The sequence below is a fragment of the Gorilla gorilla genome, chromosome 15 (genome assembly GCF_029281585.2).
Source record: "Gorilla gorilla gorilla isolate KB3781 chromosome 15, NHGRI_mGorGor1-v2.1_pri, whole genome shotgun sequence".
NCBI lineage: Eukaryota > Metazoa > Chordata > Mammalia > Primates > Hominidae > Gorilla > Gorilla gorilla.
In genome coordinates this window covers 122527156-122550231 of record NC_073239.2, presented here as the reverse complement: position 1 = coordinate 122550231, position 23076 = coordinate 122527156, and the positions used below count along the sequence as shown (strand labels likewise).

The 23076-nt window shown below is 53.4% G+C and overlaps 1 pseudogene; it reads left to right on the top strand.

Moving 5' to 3' along the window:
* The first annotated feature begins 15642 nt into the window (after nucleotides 1-15642).
* Nucleotides 15643-19257, top strand: LOC129526705 (ETS domain-containing protein Elk-1-like; annotated as a pseudogene).
* The last annotated feature ends 3819 nt before the right edge of the window (nucleotides 19258-23076 follow it).

Genomic DNA, 23076 nt, shown 5'->3' with positions numbered 1-23076 from the left:
CACACACACCCACACACTCTCACACCCTCACATACCCTCACTCACACCCACACACCCTCATACATTGTCACACACTCCACACCCACACACACACACACCCTCACGCACCCACACACTCTCACACACACACACCCTTGACAGCTTGCCTGCAGTCCGTCAGAGGGGTCCCTCAGAGGGCCACCACGCCCTGCGGATCAGGTGCCCAGAATCCACCATCCAGCGGCTCTGGGCCTTTCCCCTCTCAGCTCATGACCTTTGGGTACCACGGCTCAGGGGTACCCCTGTGCTCCCCAGCTGCCAATCCCTGCATCTCCTTGGGCCCCTGCTGACCTCTCCAGTGGCCTCAGGGTGACGTCCTGGCCAGGCCCTGGCCCTCTGCAGCCACCTCTGCCCACTGCCCTACCACCTGCCCAGGGCTCCCCCAGGCTCCCACACCAGCCGTGGGGGTCTCTCAGGCAGGCCGGCCAGGTGGCACCACGGCTCCCCACTCAAGGGCAGCAGGTCAGGCTTGAGCATTGCCGTCTCCCATCCCCTCCTGCTGAGCCCCCACAGGAGCCTGGCAGCCTGATCCCGTTGCCATAGTGAAGGCAGCTCCTGGCCCACCAGGCCCAGTCCACACCAGCCGGCCGCAAGCAGCATGTCTGGGAGACACCCCAGGCCGCCCACTGCCCAGCAGGGGACAAGCCAGCCCCCAGACCCGTGCCCTGCACGGGCGGACGGGGCTCAGACCCAGGCTGCCCTTGACAGCAGCAGCTGTGGTGGGCCCACGGTGGGGACCACCGGGGACAGGCCTGGGGGCACACGGTGCTCCTGAGGGGCCTCAGGCTGCGTCCTGGGTTGGGGCACTGTTCTGTGAGTAGGTGACATGTCACCTTGAAAGGGCTTTTATTTCACTAAGAGAAAAGGTGGAGGCTTTCCTGGGAGGGGGAGGGCGGTGCGGTGTTGTGTGGGACAGTGAGAGAGGGACCACCAGCACAGACAAAGGAGAGGAAAGGGCGGGGGGAAAGGGGGGGCTGCAGGCAGAGGCTTGGGGAGGCGCTGGAACCGCAGGGCGCGGGCCTGGGGGGCCCACACGCCACCTCGAGGGACCGCACCTGGGGACCACAGACACAGGCCCACTCAGGCTCTGGAGGGCCCTCCTGGGGCTGCCTGGCCACGGTCTCTCTCTCCTGGTCCCAGATCCCCTCCATGGCCCCTCCCCACCCGTCCATCCAGAGGTTGCCCAGGGCTGGTCAGAAGAGGCCACATGACACCCCCAGGACCGGCTGGAAGTGGAGGGATCGTGGTCCCGCAATTCAACTCCCACCCGGCACTCCCCACTCAACATCACTTAAGACAGTTATATTGTTTCGGGTTTTTTTTTTTTTTGTTCTGTATTAAAAGCATTAACTTCCAATACTGCTTTTATAAAACACACATGCACTGTGGTGAGGACATTTTGTTAAAATGAAAGGGACAAGCCAGGGCTGGACAGGGAAGCCCCCTGGTGGGGGGACACGGGAGGGGCACCCTGCACTCACAGAAAAGCCCCTCCATTCTTTGCACGTTTCAAATGTTGTATTTTCAAATATAATTAAGCGACGTGGGAGGAAGGGCACCGCGTGCCAGGCAGGAGCAGCCCCCTCCTGGGAGGGAGATGGCAGAGAGGGGACAGGGTGGGGGACAGCGACCAGGTGAGGAAAGATGCGGGTCAGGGACTGGGGGTGCAAATGGGGAGGTGGTGGGAGACGAAGCCCCTCCAAACCTGACCCCCTGCCGCTTCCCGAGCCCGGGGTTCAGGGCTTCCTGTTTCCCTGTGTAATTATGAGCTCTTGCTCCTGCCCTCGCCCCACGTGCGAGTCTCCCCTGGAAGGATGTGCAAGCTTTTCACAAGCACCACAGACTCTTACAACCCGGGACCACCTGGGACCCCAGGCGGTCAGGACCAGGGCCACTCCACACGGCAGGCACCAGCACTCCTGACCTGGGCTGCACAACAGCCTGTGGTCAGGCAGGGGCTCCCACTGGCCCCTGTCCCGGGCAGGCCCTTCCCCAGGAGCAGCCCCACCTGCTGGTGGAAACGAAGTTCCCACTCTGGTCTTTTCCGTTAGGGTTTTATTTCATGGAGGTTGCATATGCCCACCTCCCTGCAATGCGATGGTGAGGCCAGGGGCTGGGGCTGGGGCTGGGGCAAGGCCTGGAAGGGTGTGACTGTCTGTGAGGTGGGGATGGGCCTGCAGAGGGACGTCCGGGAATACACGGAGGCGTCTCACACCAACACCAGGGTTAACTGTGACGGGAGGGGCTAGAGACAATCTGAGTGGGCTGGAATGGGGGTTGTCGCACACCCCTCGGGGGTGGATGTGGGTGCCCAGCAAGAGAAGCAGACGTGGCCCCACAGGAGGCTGCAGATGGAAGCTTCAGAGGCAGCTCCGGGGCTGCCACAAACCCCGCCCCTCCACGTGCGTCCCTGTCCCGGGAGCCGCCCCTCTGACCCCCGGACCCTTCCCCGGACGTCCCATTTGCTCCACCACCCGGGCTTCTCCCCTCCTGCCCCCATGGAACCCCCACCCTGGGCTGTCTGGGCCTGCCTAGCCGGCCGTATGGGGTCCCCCAGGCCCGTGTCCCAAGCACCCATCTCAGTGTCCAGGGCCTAGAACACTCGGACGTTTCACACGCGGGCCTCTGGGGAGGACCCCCAGGCACCGCCAGCCCAACCCCGGCGGCCGGAAACGACCCGCTGCGGCAGCCACTGAGGCTCTGCTGCCCCCGTGTGGCCGACAGCAGCATCGCACGCCACCGACCACGGGGCGCTTCCCGGACGCGGCTCCTGGTAGGGGGTGGGGCAGGGGGCAGGGGGCAGGGGGCAGGGGGCAGGCAAGCTCTTGGGCCGGATCCCGGCTCTGCCTTGGGCTCAGCGCTGGGGCCCAGTCCGTGTCCAACGCTGCGATCCCCTCCGGACCCGCCCCCTGCAGCCGAAATGGCTGTGGGGTCCGTGAACAGCCTGGAAGGAGGGTCCCACCCTGGGTCCCACGCGGCTGCGTTCCCGGGGTGGACGAGCCACAGCCCCGGGCCTGGTCCCGCAAGAACGACGGAGGGCTGCCCTCCGGCCTCGCGGAGGAGTGGGTGGGGCCAGGGGTCCCCGACTTGCTGCGGGGGCTCTTGCTCCCGACCTTCTTACTCAGGGCGGGCGGCAGGTGCTGCGTTGACACTCGCAGAGCAACAAGGACACCCTCAAGTTCGTACGCCCCACGCGGCAGCCCCAGGGCCCATTCGCGACCACGGTGAAGACCGCAGGCCCCAGGTCCAAGCGTACTCCTGGGCAGGCCCCATTCCGGTGCTTCCGCGAGGACACTGGGCCACGCAAGGAGGAAGGGGGTCCTAACCAGGGTCAGCGAGCATCGGGTGTAGCCGGCAGAACTGGGCGGACGCGGAGCCCCACGGAGGAGCCCAGGTCAGCGTTCCAGCCGCCCCCGCCTGCAGCCCTGGCCTCCAGAACTTTCTGGGGCTGTTCTCTGCCTCTGCCAATCGGGATCTGGGCACAGACAGAGGCAGGCTGAGCCTTTGGGGCCAGTCAGACCTCGGTCGGGGTCGGGATCCGGTGCCCCACTAGCAGGTCAGCCTGCGAGGCCATGGCCCCGTCCCCAGCAGCCCCGTCCCCACAGGGACCCAGAGTAGGGGTCGGGAGCCCCCTCGTGGCCGTCCGGCGACACTGCAGTCTCAGCCGGCCCCAGGTCCTAGAGACTTGGCCCCGCCCCAGCCACGTAGGGTTCTCAGGTAAAGCGATATAAAAACAGACACAGATTGAGTGTGCATGTATGTCTGTGCATGTATATCTATGTGTGCATGTTTGCCTGTATACATTTTCCAGCTCTACCCACTCAGAGGCCCTAGTGACAATTTGCGACATGAATGTCAGCACTGTGGGAGCGGGTCAAGGAGTCGGGGTCTGAAATGCTCTTACAACCTTACCATTAGCAAAGATGTTTTGCTGGACCAAATCGCAGCTATATTCCCGAGGCTCCTCCAGGGCCCAGCTGTGCACTTCCTTACAAAATCAAATTTCAGGAAGAACCCTGCTGAGACAGTGTAGCAGGAAGCCCCCACCCTCGATACCTATCACCCTTGATAAGGGCCACCCTCACCATCTGACTGGATTCCTCACCCTCCACCATGCCCATGTGAAGCTGGCCTGCCTTCAGCAAGGATCCTGGCAGGACGCTTCAGCCAGAACCCCCTCCCTTGCCGGTTCCTCTGAGTCACTCTCCATCCTCTGACCCCACCTGCTCCCTGGCTGTAAACCCCCATGGCCCATGCTGTGTTTAGAGCTGAGCCCCGTTTCTCCCTGCCCCTCTGCAACACCTATTGCCTTGGTGGCTACACCTGCCCCTGTGGTCCTGAATAAAGCCTGCCTCCCCGTGTTTTAACAAGTGTGGATGAATAATTTTCTCAACATTATAAACTCGAAATGATATCAAAATGCACACACTAGCGCTATCACTCCTAGCCAGTCGATACCAGCGGGGATTTTCAAATTTAGTAGCATGAAGACAAGGAGAAGCCCGTTTGTAAAGGCTCACAAACGGTGCAGGCAGGGGATGGACTCCTCCCCCGGACCAGAGCAGGCCTATGACGACTTTTCCCAAGCGAGGACGGCCCTGTGACACTGTGCCCAAGTCTGAGCCATCATGGGAGATGTGGAACTCCTGGCTGGAGAGACCACCCAGGGAGGGAGGCCCCCTGAGCAGACCCCAGGGGCAATAGACGAACCATCCAGGACTGGCAAAGCAGCTCGGCCACCCGCTCAATGACCTGGTCCATGGACCAGGAACCCAGGCGCCCCGGCTGACCCAGCCTAAGTGTGGGGAAGGGCTGCCTGCAGGAACTGGCTTGGAACTTTTGTGGTGCAGCCCTGGACCACAAACCTGGTCCCCAGGCTTACTGGCGCCTCCAAGAAAGGTGTGTGGCACCCTCCTGGGCCTGGATTGAAACTAGAATGGGAGTCGGTATCAGCAGCGATGCCATTTTAACGGCTATAGCTCGTAAGTGCTGTTCTAACACCCAGAACAAAATGTCCACCTCACACTGGTGGTCCTCGTGTGACCCGGCCCCTCAAGAGGCTGCAGATGGAAGCTCCAGAGGCGGCTCCGGGGTCACCACAAACCCCGCCGTTCCACGTGCTTCCCTGTCCCGGGAGCCGCCCCTCTGCCCCCCAGGCCCTTCCCCGGACGTCCCAGCTGCTCCACAGCCCAGGCTTCGCCCCTCCTGCCCCCATGGAACCCCCACCCTGGGCTGTCTGGGCCTGCCTAGCCCGCCGTGTCGGGTCCCCTAGGCCCGTGGCCCAAGCACCCATCTCCGTCCAGGGCCCAGAGCACTCGGTCGTTTCACACGCGGGCCTCTGGGGAGGACCCCCAGGCACCGCCAGCCCAACCCCGGCGGCCGGAAACTGGACCCGCTGCTGCAGCCACTAAGGCTCTGCTGCCCCCGTGTGGCCGACAGCAGCATCGCACGCCGCCGACCACGGGGCGCTTCCCGGACGCGGCTCCTGGCAGAGGGTGGGGCAGGCGGCAGGGGGCAGGCGGCAGGCGGCAGGCGGCAGGCGGCAGGCGGCAGGCGGCAGGCGGCAGGCGGCAGGCGGCAGGCGGCAGGCGGCAGGCGTGCTCTTGGGCCGGATCCCGGCTCTGCCTTGGGCTCAGGGCTGGGGCCCGGTCCGTGTCCAGCACTGTGATCCCCTCCCCTCCCCAGCCCCTGCCACGGAGGTGGCTGTGGCATCCGCGAACTCAGCTTGTGGGGGCTCCGAGGTCTGGGATCCCAGCCTCTGCCGAAGTCCTGCATTCCCTGGGTGTGGGGACGCTGTGGCCTGGGGACCTCGCAGGGCTGCAGCTGGGGCGGCTGGGGAAGCTGGGGCGGCTGGGGAAGCTGGGGCGGCTGGGGAAGCTGGGGCGGCTGGGGAAGCTGGGGCGGCTGGGGAAGCTGGGGCGGCTGGGGAAGCTGGCCTGGGCTCCTCGGTGGAGCCCCGCGCCCCCCACTTCTGCAGGCAGCATCCAATGCCCCCTGACCCTGGTCAAGACCCTTCCTCCTGGCGTGGCCCAGTGTCCCCGCGGAAGCCCCAGAACGCGGCCTGCCCGGGAGCCGGCTGGGGCCTGGGGTCTGCGCGTCTTCACTATGGTCGCGAATGGACCCACGGGATGCTGCATGAGGCGCACGAGCTTGAGGCACCAGCCTCTGGCCACTGTCCCTGGAGGACAAGGGACTCGGCTCCGGAGCAGAGGGTCCTCCCCTGGGGATGCCCTCCCGGCGGCTGGGTGTGGGGCTGGGGGCTGTGCCCGGAAGTGGGTGGGTGGGAGAAGCTTCCTGAGCACAGAGGACAGCAGCCAGGCCCAGGCCCAGGCACTGCAGGCCCCCAGGGGCTCCAGAGCCCCAGAGAGGAGGAAGGTCTCCGAGTGCTCAGAATCAGCTCACACCCCGGGCAGGAACCTCAGAGGGCCGGGACAAGGAAAGGAAGGCCCCGGCCCAACATCGGGGTCTGGGCGCTGGTGGGACAGGGCAGGCTCAGCCTTGGGGCCGGTCAGGGCCCTGTTGGGGTTCGGGTCCCCCTGCCAGGTCCGCGTCTGCAGCCACAGCCCCTCAACCCCAGCAGGGACCCCAGAGACCGGCTCGGGACCCCCTGGTGGCCGTCTTGTGCCACTGCAGTTCTGCTGCTGAGAGGTTCCCGGGGTTCCCGGGGTCCCTGGCCCGGCAGCCTCCTGGGCTCCCAGGCAGGTGCACTCTGCCTTCCGCTCATGCGGGGCCAGCGGACCTCAGAGGCAAGCCTCAACGACGCGCCCAGATCAGGATCCCAGGAACCCAGCTCACATACAAATCAGAAAAGCCCTAAAGAAGCAGAAACAATCAGTGAAACAAGAAACTATAGAATAAGAACCCAAACAAAAGCAAAATGTCGGCGTTATCAGACATAGAATATGCAATGTGTGCTTAAGAGGGTATTTTTGTTTTGTTTTGAGATGGAGTCTCGCTCTGTCGCCCAGGCTGGAGTACAGTGGTGCGACCTCGGCTCACTGCAACCTCCGCCTCCCGAGTTCAAGCGATTCTCCTGCCTCAGCCTCCCGAATAGCTGGGACTACAGGTGCCCGCCACCACGCCCGGCTAATTTTTTTGGATTTTTAGTAGAAATGGGGTTTCACCGTGTTAGCCAGGATGGTCTCGATCTCCTGACCTCATGATCCTCCTGCCTCGGCCTCCCAAAGTGCTGGGATTACAGCGTGGCCACCACGCTCGGCCAAGAGGTTTTTTAAACTTACAGAAGCTATTCAAATATTACTGCAAAATGGGAAATTACTGCACATTGCATTTTGAAATGACCTGAGAGTTTTACGAAGAACTACTAGAATTGAAAACCGTAATAGATGAGGCTAAAATAAGAATGGATGGGACAGGCAGCGCAGAGGACACGCACATCGAAGAAAGCAGGAGACGCCACCCAGCCTAAGCGCAGCCCCGCGGAGGCTGGACGGAGGCTCCCTCAAGGGCTTCTTCTGCCCAAAGGAGAAACAGTCGGGGAGGCAATGGCTGGGAATTTTCCAAAATCGCTGAATAACAGGATGTGTCAGGATCAAGGCCAAGTCCCAAGCAGGATAAATAAAAGCAAACCACGTCCACACCTTGAAGCTTGCCGATGGAGCTGCCAACACCAGAGGCAAAGAGACTTTAGAAGCATCCAGAAGGAGGCCGGGCGTGGTGGCTCACATCTGTAATCCCAGCACTTTTTGAGGCAGAGGTGGGTGGATCACCTGAGGTCAGGAGTTCGAGAGACCAGCGAGGCCAACATGGTGAAACCCGGTCTCTATTAAAAACATAAAAATTAGCTGGACGTGGTGGCGGGTGTCTGTGGTCCCAGCTACTCGGGAGGCTGAGGCAGGAGAATCACTTGAGCCCGGGAGGTGGAGGTTGCAGTGAGCTGCCATCACGCCACTACCCTCCAGCCTGGGAGACAGAGTGAGACTCTATCAAAAAAAAAAAAAAAAATCCATCAGGGCCGGCCCAGGCAGGTGCACTTGCGCGGCCACAGACTCCGGAGCCGGACTCGGGAGCCCCCCGGCGGCCGTCCCATGCCACTGCACGTTCTCATAGTCTCAAGAACCCTGGAGCAAACAAGACGCCTGGAGCAGCCTCCCAGCATCTACTCACCTCTGCTGGCCGTTTACACCCGAAAGCCACCCCTCAAGACCAGGACAACGGTGACACTTTCATACCAAGGGCACAGGCACTTAACTCCACACGCTGGCTGCTGGCGCCTCCTAAGAGTGTGTTTAGAAATGTTAAAGAAAAAATTATTCCATGATAGTTGTTCAACGCAGAGGCGCAGGCATGATTCAGGACCACCGCGGCAGGAGCAGGGACCACGGCCATGGGGGAGAGAGATGGGGCTCAGTTCTTAACACAGCATGGGCTGGCAGGGATTGACAGCCAGGGAGCTGGGTAAACTCGGAGGACGGACATTCCCAAGAGGAAATATTGGGGGGAAGGAGGGTTCTGGCTAAATTAGCCCGGGAAGATTTTTGCTGCAGACAGACCAGGGTGATCAGACCTGGGAGATGGTGGAAGATGAGGAACTCAGGATCAAGGGTGATCAGATGTCAAGAGTGGGTCTTTAACCTGACTTAGGAGGGTTCTTTTTTATTTTGAGATGGAGTCTCACTCTGTCACCAGGCTGGAGTGCAGTGGCATGATCTTGGCTCACTGCAACCTCTGCCTCCCGGGTTCAAGCGATTCTCCTGCCTCAGCCTCCTGAGTAGCTGGGATTACAGGCGCCCTCCACCACACCCAGCTAATTTTTGTATTTTTAGTAGACAGGGTTTCACCATGTTGGCCAGTCTGGTCTTGAACTCCTGACCTCAGATGATCCGCCCACCTCAGCCTCCCAGAGTGCTGGGATTACAGGCATGAGCCACCGCTCCGGGCCCCACTGGGTACTTTTTAAAGCCTTTTTCTTACAAGGAAGTGCAAGCAGCCTAGGAGAAGATTCCAGAGCCCGACTGTAGTTTGGCCAAGCAGAGAATCTTTGTCAGTCCACCCTGTTTAAGGAAAGAGGAGACATTCTGGTTTCCCTCCAACAATATAAGTCCATTTTCTTTTGGGTGGCCTTTCATTCATTAAGAACCAGCTGGATTTTCTGTTGGGACTGGGTAGAAGAGGACATTTCGCCGCATGGTGCTAGCAGTTGGACATTCGAAGAGGAGAGACTCTGAAAATAAATGAAACACAAAGGTTAACACTTAGAAATGCAGTTTCCGAGCCCAGTGGGCACCAGGCCGGAAGATTTCTAGACGCTGGGCCTGAAGCATCTTCAGCTGCAGCCAGGTAGGCAGCTGAAGGGCCTTCCTGATTTGCAGGTCAGGTGTTGCAGAAGCTGCCCGCACAGGATCTGTGGTGATGATTTCTCTAAAGTTTACATCAACTTGTCCCATTTCAGCTCACACAGCTTCAGGAAAAGAGCAGTTTTAAATTTGATTCCAAGTGAGAGGGTGAGGGAAAAATTGGAAAAATTACTTTGCAGAGTTGTTGCCTGATATTAGACAAAACTAGAAGAATTCTGAAGGGGCCAGCCCCTCCACACCTGTGGGTATTTCTCATCAGGTGGGACGAGAGACTGAGAAAAGAAATAAGACACAAAGTATAGAGAAAGCACAGTGGGCCCAGGAAACCAGCGCTCAGCATACAGAGGACCCGCACCGGCACTGGTCTCTGAGTTCCCTCAGTATTTATTAATTACTATTTTCACTATCTCAGCAAGAGGAATGCGGCAGGAGAGCAGGGTGATAGTGGGGAGAAGGCCAGCAAGAAAACATGTGAGCAAAGGAATCTGTGTCACAAATAAGTTCAAGGGAAGGTACTATGCCTGGATATGCACGTAGGACAGATTTATGTTTCTCTCCACCCAAACATTTCAGTGGAGCAAACAACAAGGCAGCATTGCTGCCAGCATGTCTTGTCTCCCACCACAGGGTGGTTTTTCTCCTGTCTCAGAATAGAATAAATGTACAATCGGGTTTTATACCGAGACATTCCGTTCCCAGGGGCAGGCAGGAGACAGAGGCCTTCCTCTTTTACTAATCCTCCTCAGCACAGACCCTTCACGGTTGTCGGGCTGGGGGACGGTCAGGTCTTTCTCATCCCACAAGGCCATATTTCAGACTGTCACATGGGGAGAAACCTTGGACAATACCCGGCTTTCCAGGGCAGAGGTCCCTGTGGCTTTCCACAGTGCATTGTGCCCCTGGTTCATCGAGACTGGAAAATGGTGATGACTTTTACCAAGCATACTGCCTGTGAACACTTTGTTAACAAGGCACGTCCTGCACAGCCCTAGATTCCTTAAACCTTGATTCCATACAGCACAGGTTTCTGTGAGCAATTGTTCAGGATACAGGTCAAAATGGAATCTCTTTATCTCTTCCTTTTCTACATAGACATAGTAAGTCTGATCTTTCTTTTCCCTAAAAATTCAAGATCCAGTCCAGTTTGCAGATAAATAACAAAACCTCGTAAACAATGAGCAGGGCTGAAATCTCATCACGGTGCCCTGCAGTTTTGCATTGAATCATTTTTTTCTCCAGTCACTCCCATATTTCCATAAATGTTGATCCAAATAAGAGTGATATGTTTGTAAAGTCAGTCTAGTTTCACTATACTTGGCCTGATTGTTTACATAAGTGCAACAAGAAGCAGTTGACCACATTCGCTCTCTTTAAATTTGCTTTGCTGGAGGCTGGGCGTGGTGGCTCATGCCTGTAATCCCAGCACTTTGGGAGACTGAGGCAGGTAGATCACGAGGTCAGGAGTTCAAGACCAGTCTGCCTAACATAGTGAAACCCCGTCTCTACTAAAAATAAAAAAATTAGCTGAGTGTGGTGGTGTGCACCTGTAATCCCAGCTACTCGGGAGGCTGAAGCAGGAGAATGACATGAACCTGGCAGGCAGAGGTTGCAGAGCCGAGATCACGCCATTGCACTCCAGCCTGGGTGACAGAATGAGACTCCGTCTCAAAATAAAAAAAAAAAATTGCTTTGCTGGAGCTTTTCATGAAGAATCTCAGATTTAACTGTAAAGGCCTCCTGGGGCTGGGAAGCCACACCAAGGACATGCCATCTGACTTGGCACAGAGTACCTATAGATCTGGGTGAGCTCCTTTCTTCTCAGTCCCCAAAATACCCTGAGGTTGCTGGGCTGCCTTACTCAACCTGCAAGACTGGGAACCCTCAGGCCAATTTTTCCAAGGGGGGGCATTTACTGGCTCCATAAAGTCAACTCTAGTTCCTTAAAGCTGTGTGGTCATATCTGAAGATAGGATGTTCCGGTCAAAGCCTTGGTAATATCATCAGAGTCTGTAATTGTGCCATTACAAGGAGAACAGATTCTTACTGAACTTTTATAAATAACTCTATTGTCATAAAAATAAGTGTAGGGAAAAGAGAGATCAAACCGTTGCTGTGTCTATGTAGAAAAGGAAGACATAAGAAACTCCATTTTGATCTGTACCAAGAAAAATTGTTTTGCCTTGAGATGCTGTTAACCTGTAACTTTAGCCCCAGCCTCGAGCTCACAGAAACCTGTGCTGTATGGAATCAAGGTTTAAGGGATCTAGGGCTGTGCAGGACGTGCCTTGTTAACAAAATGTTTACAGGCAGTATGCTTGGTAAAAGTCATCACCATTCTCCAGTCTCGATTAACCAGGGACACAATGCACTGCGGAAAGCCGCAGGGACCTCTGCCCTGGAAAGCCTGGGTATTGTCCAAGGTTTCCCCGCCCTGAAACAGTCTGAAATATGGCCTCATGGGAAGGGAAAGACCTGACCATCCCCCTAGCCCGACACCCGTAAATGGTCTGTGCTGAGGAGGATTAGTAAAAGAGGAAGGCCTCGGCCGGGTGTGGTGGCTCACGCCTGTAATCCCAGCACTTTGGGAGGCCGAGGCGGGTGGATCACGAGGTAGGTCAGGAGATCGAGACCATCCTGGCTAACATGGTGAAACTCTGTCTCTACTAAAAAAAAAAAAAAATACAAGGAATTAGCTCGGCGTGGTGGTGGGCGCCTGTAGTCCCAGCTACTCGGGAGGCTGAGGCAGGAGAATGGCGTGAACCCAGGAGGCGGAGTTTGCAGTGAGCCCAGATCATGCCACTGCACTCCAGCCTGGCCAACAGAGCAAGACTCTGTCTCAAAAAAAAAAAAAGGAAAGCCTCTTGTGGATGAGATAAGAGAAGGCCTCCGTCTCCTGCATGTCCCTGGGAGCAGAATGTCTCAGTGTAAAACCTGATCATACATTCGTTCTATTCTGAGGAGAAAACCGCCCTGTGTCTGGAGGCAAGATATGCTGGTGGCAATGCTGCTGTTACTCTTTACTACACTGAGATGTTAGGGTGGAGAGAAGCATAAATCTGGCCTATGTGCACATCCAGGGATAGTACCTTCTCTTCAACTTATTTGTGACACAGATTCCTTTGCTCACATGTTTTCTTGCTGACCTCCTCCCCACTGTCACCCTGTTCTCCTGCCACATTCCCCTTGCCGAGATAGTGAAAATAGTAATCAATAAATACTGAGGGAACTCAGAGACCCGTGCCGGTGCAGGTGCTCCGTATGCTGAGCCCTGGTCTCCTTGGCCCACTGTTCTTTCTCTATACTTTGTATCTGTGTCTTACTTCTTTTCTCAGTCTCTCATCCCACCTGACGAAAAATACCCACAGGTGTGGAGGGGCTGGCCCCCTTCAATAAAAACACTCACTACTAGTTTTGGGGTTCTGGAGGGATTAGGAAGGGAGAAAATAGTTGTTTCCTCTCTGTTCGCAAAGATGTAACTTACCAAATTGCTGCAAACTATTGACAGCTTAAGGGAAAAAAGTTCTCTAAAATCTGAAAAACAAAACATTAAAGAACCAGCAATGTTTCCAACAAAAAGTCATTTAAAAATTATCCTCGGCGGGGTGCAGTGGCTCACACCTATAATCCCAGCACTCTGGGAGGCCAAGGCGGGCAGATCACGAGGTCAGCAGTTCGAGACCAGCCTGAACAACATGGTGAAACCCTGTCTGTACTAAAAATACAAAAAAATTAGCTGGGTGTGGTGGCGCACGCCTGTAATGCCAGCTGCTCAGGAGGCTGAGGCAGGAGAATCACTTGAACCCGGGAGGTGGTGGTTGCAGTGAGCCGAGATGGCGCCATTGCTCTCCAGCATGAGCAACAGAGTGAGACTCCATCTCAAAAAAAAAAAAAATTATCTTCCTTTGTTCATTCAGTCCCATGTAATTGAATCTTGTTCTGTTTGAAGCTGGATTAGTAGTTTGATGACATCAGTTTTTTCATTCTATTTCTGAAAATTCTTACACAATCCAATGGTATGATCTTAAAGCTATTAGCAGCGGTCTGTATTTCGGAGTTAACTGTCAAGAGTCTTTTTCATGAATCTTGAATAATAGCCACTTTTGTCTGTAGCTAATTGCAAATTACTTTAGAAAAGAATCAAAGGAAAACAATAACTGAATGGCAAAGGCTTAAAATGGCCATTTTTAAAGATCTGATGAGAGTTCATTATAATAATGATACAATTGACAAAGAAATCTGGTTATTTCTGTAACATACAACACTTTAACACAATATCTGAAATTACGGCTGATAAAATTATACCAGGACATATCCGATTTCTAGGATTTCCACATAATTTCTGAAGCATTCATTAATGACGTATCCAAAAATATGATTTAAAGATGTAGTATCAAATACTATTTGTTTTCTTTATAACTTTACTTATCAAATAAGCCCAATTAGACCACGCACGGTTGCTCACACCTGTAATCCCAGCACTTTGGGAGGCTGAGGTGGGCAGATCACCTGAGGTCGAGTTTGAGACTAGCCTGGCCAACATGGTGAAACTCCATCTCTACTAAAAATACAAAATTTAGCTGGGCGTGATGGCACACACCTGTAGTTCCAACGACTTGGGAGGATGAGGCACGAGAATCACTTGAACCCATGAGACGGAGGTTGCAGTGAGCCAAGATCTCGCCATTGCACTCCAGCCTGGGCGACAGAGTGAGACTGTCTCAAAAAAAAAAAAAAAAAAAAAAAAAGCCTTATTAGTTTAAAATCTCTTTTTTGAGACAGGCTCTTGCTCTGCCACCCAGGCTGGAATACAGTGGTGCAACCATTGCTCACTGCAGCCTCCACCTTTCAAGCTCATGCTATCCTCCCATCTCACTTTCGGAGTGGTAGGGATTACAGGCATGTGCCATGTCACCTAATTTTTATTTTTTTGTAGTGACAGGGTCTCACTAAGTTCCCAAGACTTGTCTTCAACTCCTAGTCTCAAAGGATCCTCCCACCTTGACCTCCCAAAGTGCTGGGATTATGGGCATGAGCCACCATGCCCGGCCTAAAATCCAGGGGTAAGGCCATTCCAAAGCATCCAAGCTGACTATATTGAAATGCCCCCAATAGGCCACCTCAAGTATTTACTAGTGATAGCAGACCACCTTACCCGCTGGGTAGAAGCTCTCCCCTTCCCACGCGCAACAGCCACTGATGTAGTCAAAGCCCTGTTAGAACACATCATACCCAGGTTTAAACTAACAGAGACCATTGATTCAGACAATGGGACCCACTTTACCGTGCTCATTAAAGGGCTAACCCAAGCACTACAAATAAAGTGGGAATACCATACTCCCTGGCATCCACCCTCACCAGGAAGAGCAGAAAGAATGAACCAGACTCTAAAAACCCACCTACCTAAATTAATTCTAGAAACCCGGTTACCATGGACTAAGTGTCTTCCCATTGCCCTATTAAGAGTCTGAACTGCTCCCTGAAAAGACATCGGCCTATCCCCTTACGAAATGCTTCATGGGTTGCCTTATTTAAGTTCCACTACTCACCTCCCAACATTTGACACAAAGGATCAGTTTCTTAAAAACTATGTATCCAGTCTGTCTTCTACCCTCTCCTCCCTTGAATTCCCAGTTCAACACCAGCCCCGAGATCACATTATCAGAAGTTAGAAAGGGGAAAAGCTTGAACCCACCTGGGAAGGACCTTATGTGATGCTCCTAACGACTGAGACGGCAGTCAGACCGCTAAGGAGTGGACCCATCATACCCAGTCAAAAAGGTGTCTCCCTCTCCAAAGTCACGGACCTTCATCCCAGGACCAATCCCCACCAGAGTAACGTGAAAGAAAAAAGCCTAATTGGCCTGTCCGCACTTCCTCTTCTCTTTCCCTTAGCTACCCCACATCTCATTATTAATGTAACCAGGGCAAAATCACCCCAAATCATTACTTTTGATGCTTGTCTTGTTATACCTTGTGGAGACTTGCAAAGTCAAACGCAGCTCTCTACTTCAGAACAATATCTTTGCGAAAAAAATAGCTTTTTCGTTAATCACTGACATAATGAAAAACAACATGAAGCACAAGTTATCTTGATGACACACAAAAATCCTTGTTTGTCCTAAGCCAATTACTTAGGTTAAAAAAAAAAAAAAAAACCTTCCGGCCTCCGCCTCCGCACCCAGGCCTGGGGGGCGGCGGGGCCGCGTATGGAGCCCCCACCCCCTGGAGCTGCCAACATGGCCAGCACCACCGCCCCGCTACACACAGGTACCCCTAGGATGGCGTAAGCACTCCGCCGGCGATGGACCCACCTGTGACGCTGTGGCACTTTCTGCTGCAGCTGCTGAGAGCAAGGCAACGGCCACAGCTCCTGGACTTCATGGGATGGTGGTGAATTCAAGCTGGTGGTTGCACAGGAAGGTGGCCTAGCCGTGGGGGCGATGCAAGAACAAGACCAACGTGAATTACGTCAAGCTCAGGCGGGCCTTGCCGTACTACCGTGTCTGGAATTGGTGGGTTCTTGATCTCACTGACTTCAACAACGAAGCCGCGGACCCTCGCAGTGAGTGTGACAGTTCTTAAAAGGCGGCATGTCCCGCGTTTGTTCCCTCTCATGTTACGATAGGTTCCGAGTTTTTTTTTTCTTCTGTTGGGTTTGTGGACTCGGTGGTTCAAGACTGAAGCTGCAGACCTTCGTGGCGAGTGTTACAGCTTTTAAGGCGGCGCGTCTAGAGTTGTTTGTTCTTCCTGGTGGGTTGGGGGTCTCGCTGGTTTCAGAAATGAAGTTACAGACCTTTACGGTGAGTGTCACAGCTCACAAAGGCACTGCACATACCAAAACACAGCAGTAACAAGACTTATTACAAACAGTGAAAAACAAAGCTTTCTCCCTGTAGAAGACGAGGTTGCCGCTGCTGGTTCAGGCAGCCTGCTTTTATTCCCTTATCTGGCCCCACCCACATCGTGCTGATTGGTCCATTTTACAGAGAGCCGATTGGTCTGTTTTACAGGGAGCTGATTGGTCCGTTTTGACAGGGTGCTGATTGGTCCGTTTTGACAGGGTGCTGATTGGTGTGTTTACAATCCCTGAGCTAGACACAAAAGTTCTCCACGTCCCCACTAGATTAGCTAGATACAGAGTGTCAATTGGTGTATTTACAAACCCTGAGCTAGACACAGTGCTGATTGGTGCATTTACAAACCTTGAGCTAGATACAGAGTGCTGATTGGTGCATTCAGTCCCTTAGCTAGACATAAAGATTCTCCAAATCCCCACCAGATTAGCTAGACACAGAGCGCTGATTGGTGCATTTACAACTCTTGAGCTAGATACAGGGTGCTGATTGGTGTATTTACAATCCCTTAGCTAGACATAAAGGTTCTCCAAGTCCCCACCAGATTAACTAGATACAGCGTGCCAACTGGTGCATCCACAAACCCTGAGCTAGACACACAGGGTGCTGACTGGTGTGTTTACAAACCTTGAGCTAGATACAGAGTGCTGATTGGTGTATTTACAATCCCTTAGCTAGACATAAAGGTTCTCCAAGTCCCCACCAGATTAACTAGATACAGCATGCCAACTGGTGCATCCACAAACCCTGAGCTAGACACAGGGTGCTGACTGGTGTGTTTACAAACCTTGAGCTAGATACAGGGTGCTGATTGGTGTATTTACAATCCCTTAGCTAGACATAAAGGTTCTCCAAGTCGCCACTAGACTCAGGAGCCCTGCTGGCTTCACCCAGTGTATCTTGCACCCGGGCCATAGGTGGAGCTGCTTGCTAGTCCCCTGCTGTGCGCCCACACTCCTCAGCCCTTGGACGGTCAATGGGACCGGACGCAGTGGAGCAGGGGGCAGCGCTCTTCTGGGAGGCTCAGGCCAGGCCGGAGCCCACGCCGGCGGGTGGCAGTGGGGAGCGGCAGGGAGCCTCAGGCATGGCAAGCTGCAGGTCTCGAGCCCTGCCCCACGGTGACGCAGGTAAGGCCCAGTGAGAAATGGAGCGCAGCGCCGGTGGGCCGGCACTGCTGGGGACGCCGGCGCATCCTCCGCAGCTGCTGGCCCGGGTGCTAAGCCCCTCACTGCCCAGGGCAGGCGGGGCCTGCCACTCCGAGTGCGGGGCCCGCGGAGCCCACGCCCACCCAGAACTCGCGCTGGCCCGCAAGCGCCGCGCGCAGCCTCGGTTCCTACCCGTGCCTCTCCCTTCACACCTCCCTGCAAGCCGAGGGAGCCGGCTCCGGCCTCGGCCAGCCCAGACAAGGGCTCCCACGGTGCAGCGGCGGGCTGAAGGGCTCTTCAAGCGTGGCCAGAGTGGGCGCCAAGGCCGAGGAGGCACCGAGAGCGAGTGAGGGCTGCCAGCATGCTGTCACCTCTCACGACTATGACGAGAACATCATCCGCAAGGTGAGCGGCCAGAAGTTGGTCTACAAGTTTGTGTCCTATCCTGAGGTCGCAGGGTGCTCCACTGAGTGAGGACTGCCCGCCCCAACCAGAGGTGTCGGTTACTCCGCCGTGGCAGTTGTGGCCCCTGCTGCTGTACATGCCGCCCCAGGGGGCACTGCCTCAGGAAAGCCAGGCACACCCAAGGGTGCAGGAATGGCAGGCCCTGGCGGTTTGGCGCGCAACAGCCGGAACAAGTACATGCGCTCGGGCCTCTGTTCCACCTTCACCATCCAGTCTCTGCAGCCGCAGCCACCCCCTCAGCCTCGGCCTGCTGCGGTGCTCCCCAACGCAGCTCCTGCAGTCCAAGCCCCTGGGAGGCCTGCCCGGAGGCTGAGGAAGCCGGCTTCCCTCTGCAGGTCATCCTGACCCCGCCCGAGGCCCCAAACCTGAAACTGGAAGAGCCGAATGTGGAGCCGGGCTTGCGCCGCCCTTTGCCCCCGGAAGTGGAAGTGGAAGGGCCCAAGGAAGAGCTGGAATTCGCGGGGGAGAGGGTTCGTGCCAGAAACCGCCAAGGCCGAGCCTGAAGTCCCTCCACAGGAGGGCGTGCCAGCCCCGCTGCCGAGGTCCTTACGGACACCGCAGGGCAGGCGGGCGGCCACGCGGCTTCCAGCCCTCAGATCTCCCAGCCGCAGAAGGGCCGGAAGCCCCGGGACCTAGAGCTTCCACTCAGCCCGAGCCTGCTAGGTGCGCCGGGACCCGAACGGACCCCAGGATCGGGAACTGGCTCCGGCCTCCAGGCGCCGAGGCCGGCGCTGACCCTGTCCCTGCTTCCTACGCATACGTTGACCCCGGCGCTGCTGACACCCAGCTCGCTGCCTCCCAGCATTCACTTCCGGAGCACCGAGTCCCACTGCGCCCCGCAGCCCGGCCAAGCTCTCCTGCCAGCTTCCGTCCAGTGGCGGCGCGCAGGTGCACATCCCTTCCATCGGCGTGGATGGCCTCTCGACCCCCGCGGTGCTCTCGCCAGGGCCCCAGAAGCCATGACCACCACCACCACCACCACCACCACCCCTTCTGGGGTCCCTCCATCCGTGCTCTCTCAAGGAGAAACACAGTTCAGCTGAAAGACTCATGCTCTGATTGTGGTGGGGTGGGGATCCTTGGGAAGAATTTCTCCCAGGAGTGACTCTCATTAACTCCTCCACAGAAAACACTCAGCTTCCACAGCTTCTCTCTTTTCTGTCAGTCCCCCAGTGGCTGCCCTTACACGTCTCCTACTTCAATGGTAGGGGCGGTTTATTTATTTATTTTTTGAAGGCCACTGGGAAGCGCCTGACCTAACCTATTAGGGTGGTCAGGACGTCTCCCCCACCTCCCCGCTTTTTCCCCCAAGACAAGACATTCGGGGTCTGGCTTGAGAACGACCTTTCTTTCTTCATTCCTCGGCCTGCCCTTGGGGAGATGAGGGAGCCCTGTGTCCATTTTCGGATGTGAGTAGAAGTTTGTTTCGTTTTATTATTCCTGGCCATACTCGGGGTCCAGGAAGAATTTGTACCATTTAATGGGTTGGGAGTCTTGGCCAAGGCAGAATCACACCCTTGGAATAGAAATTTCCACCTCCCCAACCTTTCTCTCAGACAGCTTATCCTTTTTTAACCAACTTTTTGGCCAGGGAGGAATGTCCCTTTGTTCTTCTTCCCCCTGAGAAGCCATTCCTTTGTCTGCCAAACTCCCTGGGGTCCTGCCTGTTTCCTCCCATGGAGGGGTTTTTTGGGGGTGGTTCCTGTCTGGGGGGCCCCTCCAGCCGGTACTCCAGGTCTCCCTGTCTCTCCCCTGCTGCCATTTTGATAGTATAATCTATTTTTAAATGGGGCTTTTCAATAGGGCAGAGGGAGTCATCTCTTCCTATATTTGGTGGGGTGGGTGTGAAGAAAGGGATTTGGGAGGGAATCTTCCTGCCGCCTCCCCCACCAGGTGCTTATTTTTGATAACAAATGTGTATTTTCAGTTCCCTCCCTCCCAGCCCCCCAATTTCCTGCAGGTAGGTACAAAGGACCCTTTCAATGTCCCTGGAGTTGGGAGGGAGGAATGGGGGACATAAAGCCTGTCCTGTCTCTATTCTAGGCAGGAAGAGTGGGTTCAAAAGACTCCTGGGCTCCCCTGTCAGCCCTGGCCCAGCCCAGGCCTTGGGACCTGGGGGTTGGTGATTTGGGGGACGGTGCCGACTTTGACCACATAAGATCCCTTTTCCACAATCCTTTTACAACTTTTTTTTTTTTTTTTTTTTGAGACAAAGTCTTGCTCTGTTGCCAAGGCTGGAGTGGAGTGCAGTGGTGCAATCTTGGCTCACTCCACCTCCCAGGTTAAAGCGATTTTCATGCCTCAGCCTCCCAAGTAGCTGGAATTACAAGCATGCACCACCATGCCCAGCTAGTTTTTGTATTTTTTGTAGAGATGGAGTTACACCACGTTGGCCAGGCTGGTCTCTAGCTCCTGGCCTCATGTGATCCGCCTGCCTCAGCCTCCCAAAGTGCTGGGATTACAGGCATGAGCCACCACACCCAGCCTAACATTTCATAATTTTTAAAAACGTGCTTCCTCATAGTACAGCTTCTCATCTTAATAACAGACCGAAATATGTTTAGCTTTTCAATACCATATAAAAACAAGATGCCAGGCCAGGCCAGGCACAGTGGCTCATACCTATAATCCCAGCACTTTGGGAGGCCAAGGCAGAAGGCTCACTTGAGCCCAGAAGTTTGAGACCAGCCTGGGCAACATAGCAAGATCCTGTCTCTACAAACAAATTAAAAGTTAGCTAGGTGTTGTGGCCCATGCCTGTAGTCTTAGCTACTGGGAGGCTAAGGCTAGAGAATCGTTTGAACCCAAGAGGTTGAGGTTGCAGTGAACTATGATCACACCACTGCACCCAGCATGGGTGACAAGTGAGACCTTGTCTCTAAAAGGTAAAATTTAAAATTTGTTTAACAAAAGAATAGAAACAGAATGTATAACTTCTAAATCAGAAGAAGAAAGATTAAGTGAGGAAAATAACTCCTAAAGAAATAAGAAAACGATTTAAAAGATACTCAGAAAAAGCAAGACAAATAGAAACACAAAATAAGGAGGTAGAAATAAATAACGAGTAATGAAAATAAAAAGACATGGACTACATTCTCCAGTTAAAAGATGGATGCTCTTAATCCAGCTATGTGGTTTTTCAAGAGACACACACAAAACAAAGTGACACAGAAGAGTTAGGAGGGAAAATGATGGGAAAAGATAAACCAGGCACACAGTAGCTCACAAAACTCACAAGTTTGTGGCATTTTACTGTCAGGCAAAATTGATGTTTTGAGGAAAAGCATTACTAGAGATGTTTTAAAGGGCATGAACTACTGATTATTGTAATAACATGTAGCACACGAAGCACTTACAATGTCCTGGGGGCTGCTCTCAACCCCTTAGTTAAATTAACTCCCCATTTTACAGGTGAAGGAAGCCAAGCACAGAACAGTCAGGAAGTATTTTCTGAATTTTCATGTAAGCTGTCTTTTCAATCATCTGCCTTATGATTTGTGCTTCCGAATTTTTATTTTATAACTTTTTCCCTGCTCCAACATCAATAAGTGATCCTCCTTTTTTTAGCATTAACTTTAGTTTTGCAATTCACAGATCTATAATCTGGCTCAAGTCCACGCACATATGGGATAAGTGGTGGAGGCCCAGTTTCTATTATTCCCTGTATAGTGAGTCGATTTTGCCAACACCATTTATAAACGATCTTGTCTCATTGATTTGTGGTGTTTCCTTTTTATCTTATATTAAGAGTCTATATGTGGTAGCAGTAAACATTGTTCATATTCACCAATAGCCAGTGGTTCTCTACTTCCAGGAGCACAGAGTTACTCCTCCCTCACCCCTTGGCCTTGTCATTTGTTCTGGCCAATGATATTTGAGAAGCGATGTATGGAATTTCCAGGTCTAAGCATTCAATGGCCAGGATCCCTCTCCACTCCTAGCTTCCCTGCTATAACTGTGATGATAACCCTCTTAGTTCATAGTTTTCTATCCTTCTAATTTTTCAACTTGTGTCTTCTTTTGTTTTAATTATAAAGTTGCTCTTGGAGTGCTCGTTTCTTTGTTTGTTCATTTGTTTGTTTCAGAGACAGGGTCTTGCTGTGTTGCCCAGGCTGGACTCAAATTCCTGGACTCAAGCAATCCTCCACCCCAGCCTCCTGAGCCTGAGTGGCAGGGGCTATAGGCAAGTGTCTGCCACTATGCCTAGCTTTGTCTTGCCTTAATTTTTTTTTAATTTCAATACAAGAATCTCTACTTTTTAACTGATTAGTTTAAGCCATTAATATTTATTGTGATTACAACTGTATTATGATTTAGTTCTATCATCAAAGTTATTTTTTATTTGTTTGTTTCTTCCACATTTCCTGTTTTCCATTGAATAGATTACATCTTCTTTTACTGGTTTAAAAAATTGTACTTGTAACTTTTATGGTGATCGTTCTTAAGATTAACTTTTAATAACTTTACTCATTTATTGAATGTATTCATAAATATAATTCATATTCTCCCAACAAGATATATGCTTTAGCATAATCTTAGTTCCTTGATTAATTCCTTATCCCGCATCATATTGATATTTTCTGGAGTTTTGGTTATGGGTAATTGTAGACATATTATCAATTTTTCATTTTCATGATATCTGTTATCAACAGTATATTCTATAGGTATATATCATGATATTAACAATAACCTTTACTTGCTCTTTCTTCCTGTATCTCTTGCAACAGCTCCTGGGATTTTCCCTTCGTTTGCGAGAACTTTTTCCTACAGTGTTTTCAATGTGGTCTCTGTATAGCAAGTATTCTGAGGCCTCTTTTGCCTAAAAATGTTTTTATTATACCTTCACATTTGAATTAAAAAATTTGCTGGATATAAGATTATAGGTGTAGGTTGGCCACATGCCTGTAACCCCAGCATTTTGGGAGGCTGGGGTGGGAGCATTGCTTGCAGCTAGGAGTTCAAAACCAGCCCGAGAAACATAGGGAAACCCCATCTCTACAAAAAATTAAAAGATTAGCCAGGTGTGGTAGCACATACCTGTGCTCCAGGTACTCAGGAGGCTGAGGTGGGAGGATTGCTTGAGCACAGGAGTTCAACGCTGTGGTGAGCTGTGATTGAGCCACTGCACTGCAGCCTGGGTGACAGTGCAAGACCCTGTCTCAGGAAAAAAAAAAAAAAGGTATAAAGTGGGTTTTTTTGATACCTTGAAAATAATCTGTAGCCCTCTTGCGTTGTTGAATCATGTTGAAGGGTCTG